This window comes from Saimiri boliviensis, chromosome 10 (genome assembly GCF_048565385.1).
Source record: "Saimiri boliviensis isolate mSaiBol1 chromosome 10, mSaiBol1.pri, whole genome shotgun sequence".
Taxonomy (NCBI): domain Eukaryota; kingdom Metazoa; phylum Chordata; class Mammalia; order Primates; family Cebidae; genus Saimiri; species Saimiri boliviensis.
In genome coordinates, this window is record NC_133458.1 from 40,495,893 (window position 1) to 40,514,853 (window position 18,961).

Below are 18,961 nucleotides of genomic sequence, written 5' to 3' on the forward strand. Positions count from 1 at the left end.
TCTACATGTGAAGATTTTAATTACATTAATTTTAAATGGCTATATTTGTTGTCTATGATATATGGTACTTTTGAGCTTCGTGTGGTCAGAGGTGATTGTCTACAATTAGTTATAACAGTAGATGTCTTTGTTAAAATGTTGAAGTTGTAATTACAAGACATTGCTTCAGGTAGCATTTAAAATTTTTTTCAATAGATTTTTTTTCACATGGTAAAAAATATCATCTCTACTGAAAATACAAAAATTAGCCAGATGTGACAGTGTGCACCTGTAATCCCAGCTACTCAAGAGGCTGAGGCAGGAAAACTGCAGTGAGCTGAGACTGTACTATTGCACTCCAGCCTGGGCAACAAGAGCAAAACTCCATCTCAAAAAAAAATAATAATAAATAGAAAAAAAGTATTTTATTGCTTAAAGTAAAAATAATGGTGTGCTTTGGTGGTTTATAAGACATGTAGAAGTAAAACATAAATGACAGCAATGGCACATAGGAGAGGAAGGAGAAGCAAAATACAAATGGCCAATAAGCACAAGAAAGATGCTCCATATCATTAGTCACCAGAGAAATACAAATTAATACCATTGTAAAGTACCAGTGCACATATATAAGATTATCTAAATTTATACAATCATACTAAGTGCTTTCCAGGATGTAGAAAAATTGGAACCATCATACACTGATTTTTCTCGGGATACAGGTACAATCACTTTGGAAAATAGTTTGACAGTTTCTTATAAGGTTGACATATCTTTTACATATGATTTAGCAATTCTCCTCCTAGATTTTTATCCATGAGAAATGAAAAGTTCTCATGGATAAAAATCTTATAAGTTCACAGAATCTGATGCATGAATGTTCAAAGCAACTTTATTCACAATTGCTAGAAATGGAAATAACTCTGATGTTCATCAAAAGGTGGTGTATAAACAAATAATGGTATATTTATAACATGGTGTGTTACTCATCAATAAAATAGAACAATGCACTGGTACATGCAACAACATAGATGAATCTCTAAAATATGCTGAGTAAAAGGAACTAGATTCTGAAGAGTACATACTGTACAATTTCATTTATAAGAAACTATAGAAAAAGACAACCCTAAAGTGACAGAGTGAAGGTCAATGTTTGCCTGGGAACAGGGCTGGGAAGGGGGACAGCTCCCTGATTTAGAAACGATACAAGGGGCTTCAGAGGTGATGGGCATATAGTATATCTTGACTGCAGTGGTGGTTATATAGCATATACATTTGCAAAAACTCATTGAAATGTACACTTAACATGGGTGTAGTTTATATGTGAAAATCATACTTCAATAAAGTTGATTAAAATATATCATCAATAAAACAGAAGGGGAAATAACACACTTCTATTTCACTGATGAATGGAAACATTTTGAAGAGTTCTGTAGTAGACTTAGAGTGCTTTAGGAATGAAAGTCTAAATTTCATTTCATGACCAAAAAAAAAAAGAAAAAGAAAAAGAAAAAGATGCTAAAAGTGAGGAGCAAAATTAGCAAGGGCCTGTGAGGTTGGAGAGAAATAGAAGGAAAGATTTAAACTGCTGCAGATCTAGAAAAAAGGGAGACATACAGGCTCTGCATGATGGCTCATGCCGGTAATCCCAGCACTTTGGGAGGCTGAGGCTGGAGGACTGCTTGAGGCTAGGAGTTCAACGCCAGCTGGGCAACATACAAGATCTCTTCTCTACAAAATTTTTTTTTTTAAAGGACGTACATTATACAAAAAAGACCCATGCATATGCCTGCCTATAGCAGCATAATTTGCAACCACAAAGGTATAGAACCAACCTAAGTGCCCACTAACCAAGAGTGGATTTAAAAAAATGTGGGTATATACACCATGAAATACTACTCAGCCATAAAAAGGAATGAAATAATGTCTTTTGCAGCAACTTAGATGGAACTGGAGGGTATTATCCTAAGTGAGGTAACTCAGGAATGAAACACCAGATATCATATGTTCTCTCTTATAAGTGGGAGCTAAGCTGTGAGGACATAAAGGCGTAAGAATGATAAAATGGGCTTTGGGGACTTTGGCGGGGGGGTGGGAGGAGGTGAGGGATAAAAGACTACATATTGAGTACAGTGTACACTGCTTGGGTGATGGGTGCACCAGAATTTCAGAAATCACCACAAAGGAACTTAATCATGTAACCAAAAGCTACCTGTACCCCTAAAACTATTAAAATACAAACATAAAAAAGGGACATGCACTCAAAGACAGTTTTAGGACATTTTCTCATGTAATATGTTATGCAGACACTACTTCAGTGAACCACGGAAATCTTCATTAAAACCTAACTTATGTTTTTTTATACATCTTCTATTTAAAAAAAATATTTTCTTATCAATATTTTCTCCTTTTCTGAATTTTAGTTAATAGACTTCTTTTTATATCAGTTTTAGGTTTGTAGAAAAATGAGTTGAAAATACAGAGAGTTCCTGTATTACCCTCTCACCTCAGTTTTCCCTGTTACTGAGACCTTGCATTAGTTATACAATTGTTTCAGTTGATAAGCCAATATTAATATATTATCATTAGCTAAAATCCATAGCTTACATTAGATTTTACCCATTGTGGGTTTTGACAGATGTATAAGGGCACATATCTACCATTACAGTATCATAAAGAACAATTTAATTGCCCTAAAAGTCCTCTATACTCTGACTATTCATCCTTCCCTCCCCTCAAACTCCCGGCAACCCCTGATCTTTTTATTACCTCCACAGTTTCACCTTTTCCAAAATACCATGTTAAAGATCTGAGAAACATGAACTGGAAAACAAATTAAGTGAAAACAATTATCTGCCTCTAAGCCAAAGATGACAGATAGATCCAGGAGGAAGTGAAGTGCAATGATTCTTATCTGTCCACTCTAGGTTTGCCCTACAACCAAAGGAATTTTTTTTTTTGTTTGTTTTGCAGTTGTACCAAATAGTAAGCAATCTCCTCTCTCTCTCTCTCTCTCTCTCTCTCACACACACACACACACACACACACAAACACACATTAAATATTTCCTAGTATTTATATAGCATTATACTTACAGATATTATTACCTCAAGCTTATTTTGGTTTCGTATATGATGTTAGTGTCAAATAATAATTGAACATTACTTTCTTCTCTCATTTTTGCTAAGCAGTTGAAATCATGGCTCACCAAACAATTACATTCGGATAAAATATTGATGATTTTCTCCATTTTTTCTATATAGAGAAAACTATATTCCTGTGTGAGTATAATAATTTTATTCAGATGTATGTTTTAATATTTTTTCAAATTTTAGGAAGATTGACAATTTTGGGTGCTGGCAGGGGTCTTTCTTCAAATATCCATTAGGAAGAAAATTCTACTTTTTTAAGGCATTTGGGTCAGTTCCTTCCCTCTAGAATTAGGGAATTAGTGACTAAAGATGCTTATTGTGGAAAAAGAAGATATAAAAAGGATGGGTCACTTGTTAGGCTTTTGACTCAGCATTTCTGGTTCATAGGTGATGTTCCAAGACCTGAAAGCGTACTATAAATGAATAACTCAACTGACACATTTTTGGCTAATTTGAAATCTTTGAGCTTTTTAAAGTTACAATATCACTTTAGAAAATATTATATTAGCTATGGTTGTAGCTAGTAGTAATTCCACAAAAATGATATTTTTCTCTGTCACACCTAAAGATGTTTCACATGTAAGAAAAAGTTAGCATTGTTATATCGTTGCTTAGCATATCTTTCTTTTTGTTAAACCTTAAAAATAAAATTCATGAGTTTTTTTCATTAAGACAGTCTTATATTTTATATCATGCATTACATAGAAAACTTTTTTTTTGAGACGGAATTTCGCTCTTGTTACCCAGGCTGGAGTGCAATGGCGCGATCTCGGCTCACTGCAACCTCCGCCTCCCGGGTTCAGGCAATTCTCCAGCCTCAGCCTCCTGAGTAGCTGGGATTACAGGCACGTGCCACCATGCCCAGCTAATTTTTTGTATTTTTAGTAGAGACGGGGTTTCACCATGTTGACCGGGATGGTCTCGATCTCTCGACCTCGTGATCCACCCGCCTCGGCCTCCCAAAGTGCTGGGTGGCTTGAGCCACCGCGCCCGGCAGAAAACTTTTATAACTATTTTTAGAGCATTGGTTATGCAACTAGGAAACTCTCCTAAAATAAGAGTGAAACAATAGAGATGTTACTTACAATGCCTTTTATCCACAGAAAGAATTAGTTCTGGTAATTTGAGAACTTTGAAATGAAATCTTCATTTTCTGATAATGCTTAAGGCAGTATTAAGCAGAGGGCCAGCTGTTCGAGCTCAAAATTGAAGGGAATGAGAGTTAAATTGTTCTGCATGAGAAATGCTGAGAGATAGAGAAAGGAATGAATAAAAAGAGACCAGCAGAGAGACGGAGTGGCTGGTGGGAGAAATGAGTGGATAGAGAGGGAGGATAGGTGATTGGGGGAGAAACAGGGGGCTTGATTCTGAGAGTGGAACTAGACACTGAAAGTCCAAAGAACATGGGAAAAGAGATATGTTTAATGAGTAACATTTGAGTGAAGTAGTGTGCAATTCTGTATCTCTTTATGAAATATTCCCTAAATGTACACTGGAATCTAAAGTTTTTAAACACATCAGGTTGGCTTGTGAAGCAGTGAAGAGGAGGACATCAAGACAAGCTGTGTTACACAAGTAAAAAGAATGTGTAAATCTAGAAGTCTCCGTAGTGTTCCCAGTTGTAATGAGAATCAAGGGCTATTTGAAATATTTAAAATATCTATAATGACACCAGATGTTGTCATACATGCCCTACTATCTGATTTCTTGATTTGTTTAGCAAATAACTTAGAAAGAGTAGTACATGAGAACATAACTTTGGAGTTCAATGTGAGTGAGTATGAAACGTGTCAAGTAGTTATGAATCATAAACATGGAAATTTATTCAACATCATGTAAGGAGCAGCATATTTTATAGCTCCCACTCTAGCAGGAATTATGCTTATTAAATGAGATTGAATTTATAGAAGTGTCCATGGAACATGAATATGTCTCAGAAGTATTCTGTTGTATGCCATCATTTGTTTATCCATTCACTTATATCACTTATCATTGATATAACTTACTGAAATAATGTGGGTTATTTCCAGTTTGGGGCTGTTATGAATCTAATTCCTATGAACCCCCATGTACAAGCCATTTTGCAGATATATGTTTTCATTTTTCTTGTGTAAAACAGGGAAGGAATTGTTAGGTTATGTGATGAATGGATGTTTAACTTCATATGAAAATGAAGAAAACTGGGTCAGTGCAGTGGTTCATGCCTGTAATCCCAGCAATTTGGGAGGCCAAGGCAGGAGGATCACTTCAGCTCAGGAGTTTTAGACCAGCCTGAGCAACATATGGAGACCTTGTCTCTACTAAAAAAAAGAAAAAAAAAATTAGCTGGGCATACACCTGTAGTCCCTGCTACTCAGGGAGGCTAAAAGGTGGGAGGATTGTTTGAACTAGGGAGGTCAAGTGTGCAGTGAGTTATGATCATACCACTGCAACCCAGCCTGGGCAATGGAGCAAGATCCTGTCTCAAACAAAAAACAAACAACAACAACAAAAACAACAACAAACAAAGAAAATAAAAAACTGTTTTCCAGGTATTCGTACCATTTTATACTCTCAGCAACGGTGCACAAAACTTTCAGTTGCTCCACTCGCTTGCCAGCATTTGGCATTCTAAGTCTTTGCATTTTGGCCATTCCAGTGGATGTGTAGTGGTATCTTACTGTGGTTTTAATTTGCATTTTTGATATGATTTGGCTCTGTGTTCCTACGCAAATCTCATCTCTAATTGTAATCACCACTTATTGATGGAGGGACTTGGTAGGAGGTGACTGGATCAGGGCTGTTCTCATGATAGTGAGTTCTCATGAGATCCTATGGTTGAAAAAGTGGCAAATTCTCCACCCTTGCTCTCTCTCTTGCTACCTTGTGAAGAAGGTACTTGCTTCTCCTTCACCTTTAGCCATCATTGCAAGTTTCCTGAGACCTCCCCAGCCATGCAGAACTGTGAGTCAATTAAAACTCCTTTATAAATTGCCCAATCTCAGGTAATATCTTCATAGGAGTGTGAGAATGGACTAATGTAATTTTCCTTATGATTAATGATGAACATCTTTTTATATCCTTATTGTTGATTCATAAACTTTTTTTGCGTGTGAAATATCTGCTTAGGACTAGTCCTTTTTTAAATAGTGGGTTGTTTATCTTCTAATTAAAACTTTAAAGTTCTAAATAAAATCTTGACACATGTATCTTGTCTGATAAAAGTATGATGACTATTTTCTTCTAGTCTGTGGCTTGCCATTTCATTTTCTTAATAATGTCTTTCAGAGAGCCAATGTTTTAAATTTTGTTCAACTTACCAATTTTCATTTATGGTGTATGTTTTTTGTATTCTTGATAAAAAGTCTTTGTCTACCCCGAAGTCCTGAATATTTTCTTCTAGAAGTTTTTTTAGTTTTGGCTTTTATGTTTTAGTCTATGGTGTATGTCGAGGTAATTATTATTTGTGGTATAAGATAAGCATTGAGGTTCATATTTTTCCATGGGAATATGAAGTTAATTTAGCGGCATTTGTTGAAAGGAATTTTCTTTCCCATTGAGCTACCTTGGTGACTTTATTTAAAAAATAATTGCATATCTATGCGTGAGTCTCTTTCTGGGCACTCTTTACTGTTCCATTAATTTATAGATATCTTCTTGCTTCACTATCTCAAGTAATGTAGTTTAAGTCCTGAAATATGGTTACGTAAGTACTTCAACTTGTTCTTTTTCAAAATGGTTTCAACCATTTATATTCTTTGTACATGTATATACAAATATATGCATGTCTTGCACAAATATATATGTAATCTAAGATGTGAGAGAGAGAGAGAGGGAATCAGCTTGTCAGTTTATTAAAAAAAGGTCTATGGAATTCTTAATTGCAATTGTGTTGAATCTGTAGATCAGTTTATGGAGAATGGACACCTTGATAACATGGAGTCTTCAAACCAAGATACATTATACATCTCCCCATTTATTTTGATCTTTAATTTTTTTTCAGCAGTGTTTTATAGTTTGAAAAGTCCAGTGCATCTTTTGTTAAATTTGTTTCTACATGTTTTATGGTTTTGATGATATTATACACAATAATTTAAAATTTTTAATTTTCCAATTATTTGCTTTGAATATATAGAAATACAATTTATTTTTGTTAATTGACCTTGAATTAAGAGAACCTGATAAATTTTCTCTTTACCTCTAGAGTTGTTGTGTTGATTTCTAAGGGTATTCTACATACACAAGCACAACATTGGCAAATAGCAACAGTTCTATTCCTCTCCTTACAATCTGTGTGTATTTTATTTATTTCTCTTGCCTTATGGTACTTTCAATACTACGCTAATAGGAGTAGTGTGAGTGAATGCGTTTCTCTTATTCTTGATCCCAAGGAGAAGTTTTCAGTATTTCACTATTAACTATAAAGTCAGCTATGGGTTTTCCTTAGAGGTCTCTTATTAAATTGAGAACATTCCCTTCTATTTCTAGTTTTCTGAGAGTTTGGGAATAGTGTATACTTTTTGTTAAGTGTTTTTTCTTCATCTTTTGAAATAATAATATGATTTTATTCTTTATTCTGTTACTGTGGTTAATTACATCAATTGATTTTAAAGTTTTGAGACAGTATTGCATCCCTGAGATAAATCCCACTTGGTCATAATGTAATATCTTTATTACATTTTGCTGAAAATTCTTGCTTCTTTATTCATGAGAGGTATTATTCTGTTAATTTTGAGATTTCACAGTTTATTTTCTGCAGAATTCTCTGTTTTATTCTGCATAATCTATATGCTAATCTAGACAAGGATTTTTACTTTCTGTTTTAACTTATAATTTCTGTGCATTCTATGCTTCTCCCCCCCAGTGTTTAATGATAGATGTTGTTTTTTTTAATTGATTTTATCTTTCCTTATTACCAGTTGTAGAAAATTCACAATCTCTATTAATATATTTGCTCAAAGTTTACATTGTGAATTAAGATTTTCATTCTAAGAACTTCAACCTTTTCCCTACACATTTGAGCTAGGATTTTTTTAGATGTATTATACCTAATAATTTTCATATGTGATACAAGATATTTTCACTTGGTTTGATACATAATGACTTAAATGTTTCCCTCCTTTTCCTCAGACCCAATTATCTTTTTTTTCCCCCAGTATTTTCTGTTATTGGAAACTCCATAAATTTTATTACCCAAATCAGAAAAATGTGGTTTTCCTTCTCTGTCACTCTCTATTTTGGGTTCATAACTAGATCTTGCCAATTCTATACCTTAAAAATCTCTAAATCCGTCTCCTCTTCTTTCTCTTCTCTGTCATCGCATTCATATGCATAACATTTTTCTCCTGGATTTCTGGAATTATATTCTGACTGGTTGCATTTCTACTTTTCAACCTGCCCTTCACTTTGTCAGTTGGTTGATTTTTCTGAAAACCAAATTTACTTTTCTGCTTAAGACTTAATGTCCTTTTTTGCCTTTAGAAAAAACATGAACTCTTTAGTACAATTCACAAATTCTTAAAGATCTGTTTCCTATTTAAAAAAATATCCAAAATGGGTTTGAGTTAAAAACAAATTTTACATAATTTAACAAAGTGAAAAATTACAACAGCTTCTATGCAATAACCTGAGTCAACATTTCCCTGACTGTAGCATGACTGAGAGTTTTACCCTTCCACACAATTAAGAAAACCATCTTATTCCCACTTTTGTGTGAGCCAGTAATTACATACTTGATTAAAAAAAAACAACTTTGTCAAGATATTCACATTTCTTTGGCTCTAAATCTGTTTTCATTTGTGTGAGGCAAAAGTCCAATGACTCTAATGGAAAATTTGCATTAATCATATTGATATAGAAAATTAGGCTTCATTTGATGAAATGGCAATGATTAGAGTTAAACAATTGTTTTAGCTCAAATGTCTCTTCATTACTAGGGACTTACCCTGATTCTCAAGTCAGAAGTGATCTACTCTTCTTTTGTGCTCTGAATGCCCCTTGAACCTCACATTGCTTTACTTTGCAGCTAATTTTTTCTGTATCTGTTTTCACAAAAGTTTGAGTTTTTGAGGCAAGGATGTTTTGGTATTTGCCCATAATGCGTCATGCAGAGTCTTGCTCAAAGACAGAACTTCATAAATGTGACTCAAATTCGTGCTAAGACAAAAAGTGTAAGAGTACAGACACAGAGCAGTTATAAACGTGAACATTACAGAATGCCAGCTTTGGAACCTCTGGAAGACAATTATGTGCCTCCTTGTTCCCCAAATTCAGAGTCTCATGGATCAAATTCATGTCATTATTACAAATGCACCTGCAAGAATATAGAAATCAGCTTCCTAGATTATTGTTTCTTAGATTTTGATACTTGTTCATATTTAAATCGTTTTTACTGCAGTTTCGGAGGGCAATGCTCATGTCTTGCCAGCAAAGCCAACACTCTTTTGGTGCTTCTATCATCTTAGACCCCAAGTATTTGATTTTTTTATGTTATCATTTTTTACTGTTTGCTATCATTGGCTTAATTGTGACAAAAGAAAATATTTTGTTTTTTCTTATTTTTCATTTCGTCTTGCAATAACTGTAAAATAAATTAAATCAAGTTTTTTTCATATGGGTGGAGAAAAATTTTAATGAGCAATTTGAAATACATTTTTGCATATGGCCAACATATTTAAAATCTTCATTTGCTTTTTACTTTAATCTTGGATATTTAAAAAAGACATTGTAAAAGCAGAATCTTAACAGATGCATGATCCTCACATATGGTTTACGAGCACAGACAAAATGAGTAATACCAAGTTGTTTATTATTTCCATCCCTGTGGAAACTTTGATGAATAGAAACTTAAATTATTGGACAATTGTAGCTTTCTCAAAAATAAGCAATTTATATTATAGTACAAACAATAAATATGCAAATGTATGTGAGGCATAGCACTATTCAGATTTGTCTGAAACTCTTGTCTACCTGCATCAAGATCCTCTTTGATACATTTAATTGTTAAAGACAGTAAAATGGAACTTCTAGAACATGCTATTCAGGCATATTAATCTAGAGTAAAAGCATACAGATCAGGTAGGCTCTTATCTAGTATCAAGATGAAACAATACAATTTAAACAAAACTATAATATTTGGAAAATTCTGCTTTTATTTATTTATTTGAACGCTTATTAACTGAATAATCTTGGGCAAGTATCCCCATTGTCTCTCTGAGTCTGCATTTTTACCTGTGAAATAAAAACATGTCTGCCTCACCCACCTTAATAAATCCAGTAAATATTTATTTAGCTATTTAATGGGACATACACTGTTCTAGGCAGTTATGTTTTATAACAGAAGGGATACAAATGTGTAAGGAGACATTAATAAACATAAATAAATGAACAACACAATAAATAAGTGATGAGGGGGAAAACAGCAGGGTTAAGGAATAAAGTTTCTGGTGGGAAGAGAAGGCTTACTGCAGCTTAAAATAAAATTGTCAGAAAGGGCTCCGCTGAGTAGGTGGCATCTGAGAAAAAAATTAAAGAAATGTAAAGGCCACCAGCAAAGAGCACTCCAGGCTGACAGAATCACCAGGGCAAAAGCCCTAGCGATTAATTGTGTCAGCAGAGTCATGCAGAGGCCAGCATATCTAGGATGGAGTCAAGGGGAAAGCTACAGAAATCAGAGAGGTAAGGAGAACTCAGGTACAGACTAATCATGTAAAGTCTTATAAGCCGTTATAAGAAATTTGCATTTATTTCAGGGGGAGATGTGAAGACTTGGAAGGGTTTGAGGAGGAGGGTTTTAAAAGGGTGACTCTGACTACTATCTTGAGAGTTTATCACAGAGCAAGACAGAAGAAAGGAGAACAGTTATGAGGCTACTGGAGTGATCTGAGAGAGATGATGGTGAACAGACCAGGCTACTAGGGTGGGAGTCAGGTGAAGTTCTTGAATTGTAGATATATTTGCAAGGGAGAGCCAACAGCATCCCTTAATAGACTGGAAGGATGTGAGAAGAATTGAAGAGTCAGAGGGGCTCAAATATTTTGACCTGCGCAACTAGAGTTGGGGAGCTGACATCAACTCATATAGGGAACCTGCAGGTGGAGTAAGTTTTGAGGAGGAACATCAGAAACTCAGTGTTGCTCATGTTAAGATTGAGACATCTGGTAGGCAAACTAAAATGATGTTATAGTTAAAAGTCCCAAACTGTGAGTGGCTTGACATGGCACAGGATTTCTTCTCACTGACGATACATATCAAACATGAGCATTAGAAGCTCTGCTTTGTACGTATATTCAGGCATCAGAGCTGATGGAAACATCACTATATTGTAACTGTGTCTGAAACATATGGCTTGCAGGTTACAAAGCAGGGAGATAAAAGAACTGGAGAGTCACACATTGGTTTCTAATGTGTCAGTCCAGAAGTGACACCAATCACTTTCTCTCATAGCCCATTGATCAAAGCCAAAGCTATTCATGTGGTGCCACCTAACTGCAAGAAGGAAGGAAATATGGACTGTGATATAGGAGAAGGCAAGGTGAGAGGCCTGTTTGTTTCATATCAGTCTGAGGGTGGTTGACCATGTGGATAGTATTTAAATCAAAGAGATTGTGAAATCAGCAGGGATTGAACAGAATCAAAGTAGTGGAAGGACGTTTGAGCCATGGGGCACTCCAGTGTTAGGAGGTCTGGGAGAGGAAGAAAAAAACAGTAAAAAGGAGACTGGCAAAGGCCATCTGGTGAGGTAGAAAGAAAGTCAGGAGACCAGGGCACCTGGAATTCAAGTGAAGAAAAGGCATCAAGGAGGAGAGATTGAAGGATTGTGACAAATTTTGCTGACATTTTCCAGTAAGATGAGAACTGAGAATTGACCATTGCATCAGCCAGGTGTTCTCCACATGTGCTGGCCTCTTCACCTTCCGCCTTATCCCGCTGCCATGAGCTGCCCTGTCTCACTGCAGACCCAGGACCAGCTCGGGCTCCATGCATTCTGCATTGCCAGCCAGCCGAGGATCCAGGACCAGCTTGGGGTCTGTGTGTCCTGCCCTGCCAGCCGTCGAGGATCCAGGACCAGCTCAGACCCCGCGTGCCAGCGGAGGATGTCATTGTTGCTGCCGTCATCCCACCACTTCAGGGACCAGAGGGCTAGGTTGGCACTGTGGCCCTCACCAGGCCCTGGGCTTGGACTCAGCTCCTGGACCTTTCCGGCCTGTATCAGGCTGTGGCCACATGAGGGAGAGGGCAGCGTGAGCTCAGGAGAGACTCAGTGACAATGTACGCCTTTCCCTCAGAATTCAAGGAAGAGACTGTTGCCTGCCTCCTGCATTGTAGCCTGAGAATCCTGTGCCGTTCCTACCACATCCACCCTCGCTCCATGGTGGAACTCAAAACACAAGGAACTAACTGTACCCTGTCCTCTCCCCAGGCCTCAGTTCACCCCTCATCCCTCACTTGCCTCTTCTCTAAGGGATATCAACACTGCCCAGCGCAGGGGTGCTGAATTTATGTGGATTTTATATGTATTTTTAATACAATGCACTTTATGTCATTTTTTAATAAAGTCTGCAGAATTACTGTTTTTTAAAAAAAACAAAAAAACAACAACAAAAAAACACCCCGTGCTCACTGGTGTTCTCCACATTTTTGTAAGCATGATGGTTGTAACTTGATTGACGTGGATTTAGGGAGAATGAAAAAAGAGGAATTTGAAACAATTGGAGTAGCTTTAGGCAGCTCTTTCTGAGAACACTTGATATAAATGATAAGAGAAATAAGAACGGTTGCTAAAGAAAGACGTGGGACCAAGAACAAGGTTTTAAGGGTTTTTTTTTTTTCTTAAATGGGAAAAATAGTAGCACATGTGTATCTTAATGGATACAGAGAAAAAGAGATGCTACAGGAGAGAGAGAGGTGAAACTTGCTGAAATAATGTTCTTTAAATTAAAAAAGTTTTTTAAAAGTTTTAAATTTGTGGGTACATTGTAAGTGCATATATTTATAGGGTACATTAGACATTTTGATAGAGGCATACAATAATAATCGCATCATGAAGAATGGGATATCCATCCCTGAAATGATATTCTTGAGCAAGGGGTAGTAGCTGTGTATACAGCACATTTGGAAGAATTGATTGACTTTAGCTGGGAGCATGGAGAGCTCATCTCTAGTGACAAGCAAGAAGGCAGAATTAAAGACTAGATGTGGAGATGGGAGTCTCTGTAAATATGGTGAAGCTTGTGTGCCATGTCTATGACAGCTGTGCCTCAGATTTGGCATGAACACCAAGTGAAATGAATTATAAATTAATGGACAGATATGTGTTATTATTAATTTGCTAATAGCTTTTAATAGCTTAGTATTAGCAAAAACTGAGGTGGACAATAAAAAGTCCATAGAAAGCTGGCAGGCTTTCTGGACCAATCACATCTGCAGAGATGATGCTTACCAGAGGAACATGAGCAGAGTGAGGGAGGGTTATCCTGAATTATTTTACAGAAAGATGGATTTGGAATTGAAGTGGTATAGTCCTACACACCTCCAATGCTGGGCTGCCTTTATGTGGCTATGTTTGCCCATAAATTAACCTAGAGTCAATAGTTACAAGAGTTTGTTAGTCACTTGGGAATCACTTAGATGTGTCACTTGTAGGCAAGCTGCAACCTTCTTATGGGCTGGTGTCTTGGGAATGTGAGAGCCACACTTAGGAGAACTGCATCTTCCAAATTATATCATTTATATTTATTAATAAACAGAATGTTATGCAATAATAATTATATAACATTCTCTATAGGTTCAGTATATCAATTTTCAATATTACTCAGTATATTAATAATATAATATTATTACATTCTGTTCTGTAATAATAATTAATGTCTTCCTAATATGGGGTGAATTTAACTCTCTGAGGCCCAGAGTGCTACCCAGGATTTGATGGGCCAGTGACATTTCTGTCGCTTTAGGGATTATTGTTTTCTTTTGGAACAAAACTGAACTATGCAGAGATTTGTTTTGTTGTGTTGTGTATGTGTGTGTGTGCGTGTGTATGTGTGCATGCATATTCCTGATTAATTCAAATTGGCAATAATTGACCAATTAACTCTATGAATCACTGGAGCTTTTCTGCCTTTTTGGATCTATGAAACCGTTTTATCTTAAATTAGTAGATGCTATATCATGAAGCTGTCATGTTCTGGAAAATCAAGCTATTTATGCTGCTATAGTTCTTAAATATATCCAAGGAATACTACCAATCACAGAAGCACAGAACTATCCAGAGAATTTCTGTACTGTAGAGGTTTGTACTCAGAGGTGTGAAGGAAAAGATTGCAGAGGCCATGTGGTTGCCCACTGCCATCATCTGTGTTGCCCAAAGAAGGGAAAGGACTGTGAAATAGAATTGCCAGTGGAGATTCTCTCTGGTCTTGTCAGCAAGCCTTTTATGAAAAACACAATCCATTCTTCCACTCCAGACCTTTTAACAGGATAACAGTTGACCAACAGCCAGGATTTATTGGCCGGAATGCAAACAGACATCACCATGTCATAACAGTCCTAAACAGGAACTTCTACATTCTTTTTATGCAGGTTCTGAGTTTTTCAGGCATTTATCTTACTTCCCCACCTTGCATATCAAACGTAAATTGATATGCTGAACCTATAGAGATGTTTGAAGGCTTTTATTTTATCTTATATGCATTTAGAATTCTTGCAAACATAATACATGCCCATTAAAAATAAAATATGGAGAAATTTATAATAACATTAGCTCCTTGTCCCATCTTCTCCTACATGTAATTCTGTTTCCCAGAGACAACAGTTTTTTTTTCCAAGTGCTTCTGTTTTAAACTTCTTTCATACCTAAACTTCATAAATCTACATGCTATGCATACTATGCTACTATTTCTTTTTTTTTTTTTTTTCCCGAGATGGAGTTTCGCTCTTGTTACCCAGGCTGGAGTGCAATGGCACGATCTCGGCTCACCGCAACCTCCGCCTCCTGGGTTCAGGCAATTCTCCTGCCTCAGCCTCCTGAGTAGCTGGGATTACAGGCACGCACCACCATGCCCAGCTAATTTTTTGTATTTTTAGTAGAGACGGGGTTTCACCATGTTGACCAGGATGGTCTAGATCTCTTGACCTCGTGATCCACCCGCCTCGGCTTCCCAAAGTGCTAGGATTACAGGCTTGAGCCACCGCGCCCGGCTACTATGCTACTATTTCTTAATTTTGCACTTAGGTGTAATTTATTGACTTTCTGATGTAGTAGATGGAGACTTAGCAGTGTTATATCCTCCACACCATTGCTACCCCGCTTCACCCTCTAGCTTTGTAATAGCACTGTTCTTGCAGTACTTTATGACTTCTTGGTTATTTGTGTTGAATACCGATGATAGACTTCTAGGCTTCTCAGTCCATAAAAGGACACTAGTGATTTAAACTAATCTAAATTTTTGTTTTAAGCTATCTTCCTAGTTTTCATCTCCAAATTTATATCACTTATACTTTCACGTATACATGTCAAGTTTAAAAGCACTTGCATTCTGTTCTACACCCATAATTAACAGCTTTCTGATGTGTATGTAGCTGACTTGCAAGAGTGGAAAATGAACACATTCTGGGCTGTGACTTTTTTTCTGAAGAACTTTACTAGTTATCCCACCTCATTCTGCTTTTGACTCTTGTAACTTCATTTAAAACTCTTACTTGCTGGTAGTCCATCTTCAGTTCTTTCATTTTTGTGATTCTGTGTTTTCTGTATTGCTTTACTTTTGATAAGATCTAGAGAGGAAAGGAGGATAAACAAATGTGTGAAGTCCACCATCGTTCACCAGAAACTCCTGTGAAATTGATTTTCTTCCCAGTACATGTGCAAAAGAAACGTGTTGAACCAGGAAATTATCTAGTCTGGCTTTCATGTTTTCAATAATGTACAACATTATATATGTATAACATTATATATGTATATATATAATGTAGTTCCAGTAGTACATTACTGAAAATTTGAAAACCTAACTATATGTATTTCTGCAGTTTAACATTTTATTACTGCTTTAAATTTAGAAAGGAAAGTCGTTCTAATTCAAAACTCTCTGAGGTAGCAAATAGAAAAGGCAAACACACAGTCTGGGAAATTTGAAGAAGCATGTAAAAACTGACCGTTGATCTTACTTCAGTCTTTTCACTCTGATGATCTTACAAATACCGAAAACAGAAACACTTTATTTTAAAGCATTGGCATGATATCTTCATTCCCTATTTAGTCTCCTTTTCCAATCACGGTTTACAATACACCTGGCAGGCAATGCCCCATTTTGATATCTTTATCTGCACTGCAGGATAAGATAGTAGCATGCTTTCCTCTTGCCTCTGCCTTCTGTAAAATCTTGTTTACAGTTTTAATAACTCCTTGGAACAAGTTACTGTACAACATAAACATATATTCCTGTTTATTCAGAGTGACAGTTTTGTTATTGTTGTATTATAAAAACAATTGTGATTCTAAATAAAATATACCCATAAATTAAACTCAGAGATCAACTTAACTATAATATGTACACAATTTTCATCTAGCCTGAAACAGTTGCTTACAACACAGGCAATGTCTGCATGATTCAATTTTTAAGTACATAAAAATTTACATCTCCCTGTCTTCTTACTCATCATTAGTAGGATGATTTTTTTGAATATTCTCATTACCCCTTTGTAAGCTTAGGGAATGCCGTGAAGCACCAGCAGGTCTCACTGCTTTGTCTTGGACTGAACGTGGCCTTTGGAAAAGGTGATTTCAAAAAAAGAGAGAGAATGCAGCTTAGTGGTGAAATGGTTTGGCTTGGAGACCAGGTGGTGAGTGCCAGTCCTGGCTTTGCACCCTTCTGGCTGGGTGACCCGGGCACTTGACTTACTCACTCAAATCTTGTGAAATGAAAATAATAATAATAATAATAATAATAATAATAATAATACCTACCTCATACAGACATCAAGAGTCTAAAATAAATAATGCATGGAAAAACAGGAAAATATCTGCACACTAAGTACACATTAAATACAGTTCATTTTTACTCTTACTAATTTGAATTGTTAATGATTCAAAAATATTAATCCTGTGTAAGTACACAGAAATACCTACACATGAATTTCTGCTTAAGTTTTTGAGGATCTAAAGTGCATTCTGAGGATAGCTTTTCAATATAAGGAACTTTTCCTTATTTCACTTTACAGGCATGATTTGTATTTTGGGAATTGTTTGTACAGTGTGTGGACAGAAATCCTAAGCCCAACTTTTACTTTTTCTTCAAGTAGGACGTCAAGTTTGTATATAGTTTATTAATATCGAAATCCCTGTTTTTATTAGGTTGCCTTTAGTGTCTCGACATAAAGATTAGTTTCAGAAAACTTGAGCTGTCAAGTTAAACCTGTTTAACGTGTACTTTGCATAGCAAGCACATCCCTAAATTTCTAAGACGGAGGTTTGTGTGCCCCTAACTAGGCAAACAAGAAAAGATGAGTTAGGGGAGGGGAAATACTAAGACTTGATTTTATTATTGCTATATTATTTATTTAAAAGTAGTGTTGAAATTTTGATAGCTTTTGGGGAACAAGTGATTTTTGGTTACATGGATGCATTGTATAGTGGTGAAGTCTGAGATTTTAGTGTACCTGTCACCTGAGCAGTGCACGTGGTGATCAATATGTAATGTTTTTATCCCTTGCCCTCCTCCTACCCTCCCCCTTCTGAGTCTCCAATGCTCGTCATACCACTCTGTCTGCCTTTGCATACCTGTAGCTTAAAGACTCGATTTTAGTCCTGACTCTTCCGCTCACTTTCCTTTCCTTTTTTTTTTTTTTTTTGAGACAGAGTCTCACCCTGTCACCCAGGCTAGAGTGCAGTCGTGCGATCTCGGCCCACTACAACCTCCGCATCCCAGGTTCAAGTGATTCTCTTGCCTCAGCCTCCAAAGTAGCTGAGACTACAGGCGTGTGCCAACACACCTGCCTAATTTTTGTGTTTTTAGTAGAGACGGGGTTTCACCGTGTTGGCCAGTATAGTCTCGATCCCTTGACTTTGTGATCTGCTTGCCTTGGCCTCCCAAAGTTCTGGGATTACAAGGGTGAGCCACTGTACTCAGCTCTGTGCTGACTTTCTTAAGTTAATTCATGACTTGTCAATTCATGAATACTTATCCTGTACTATGTTTTAGGAACTGAAGTAGAGAGACAAATAAAATCTCTTTCCTTAGAAAACACACAGCTTGGTTTGGAAGGCTGATAAGTACAATCCAATGTCTATGACAATATGTAAACAATATGACAATACACACATCACTGAAAGGGTGTCACAGACAAGATGCTCATGATGCTCATGTCCTGGAGGAAGGGATATTATGCTACCTGTATATAGGAAACCTTGGCAGAGGTGGATTCAAGTTTAGTGGAGTCTGAAGCTTATACAATTTTTTTTTTTTTTTTTTTTTTTGTAGGGAGAGAGGGAGCGGTTTAAAATAAAATGAAAAAAATTAGGTACATGACTTTGGAAGAAAATGGTGAAGCACCCTGCTGTTTTAGCTTCCTCAGCTTCAGGGTATATCCCCCATTGTCTTCAGGGGAAAAAGGCAGAAAATGTTCTGGGAGTCAGAGTTTGAGAAAAAAACTGCCATCTAGGAACTTTCTGGTACAGCTTGGGGTACAGAGTGTGGGTGCTGAAGGGAGATGTCAGCAGATAGAGAGGTAAGGAGCCAGGATCTTGAAGGGTCTAATGTAACTAGGACCTAGGTAATCTTTCCTCCAGAATTCTATCTGAATAGTACAGGAAACAACTGACGTATTTTTTTTCTTTTAAGAGAAATTTAATTGTGATA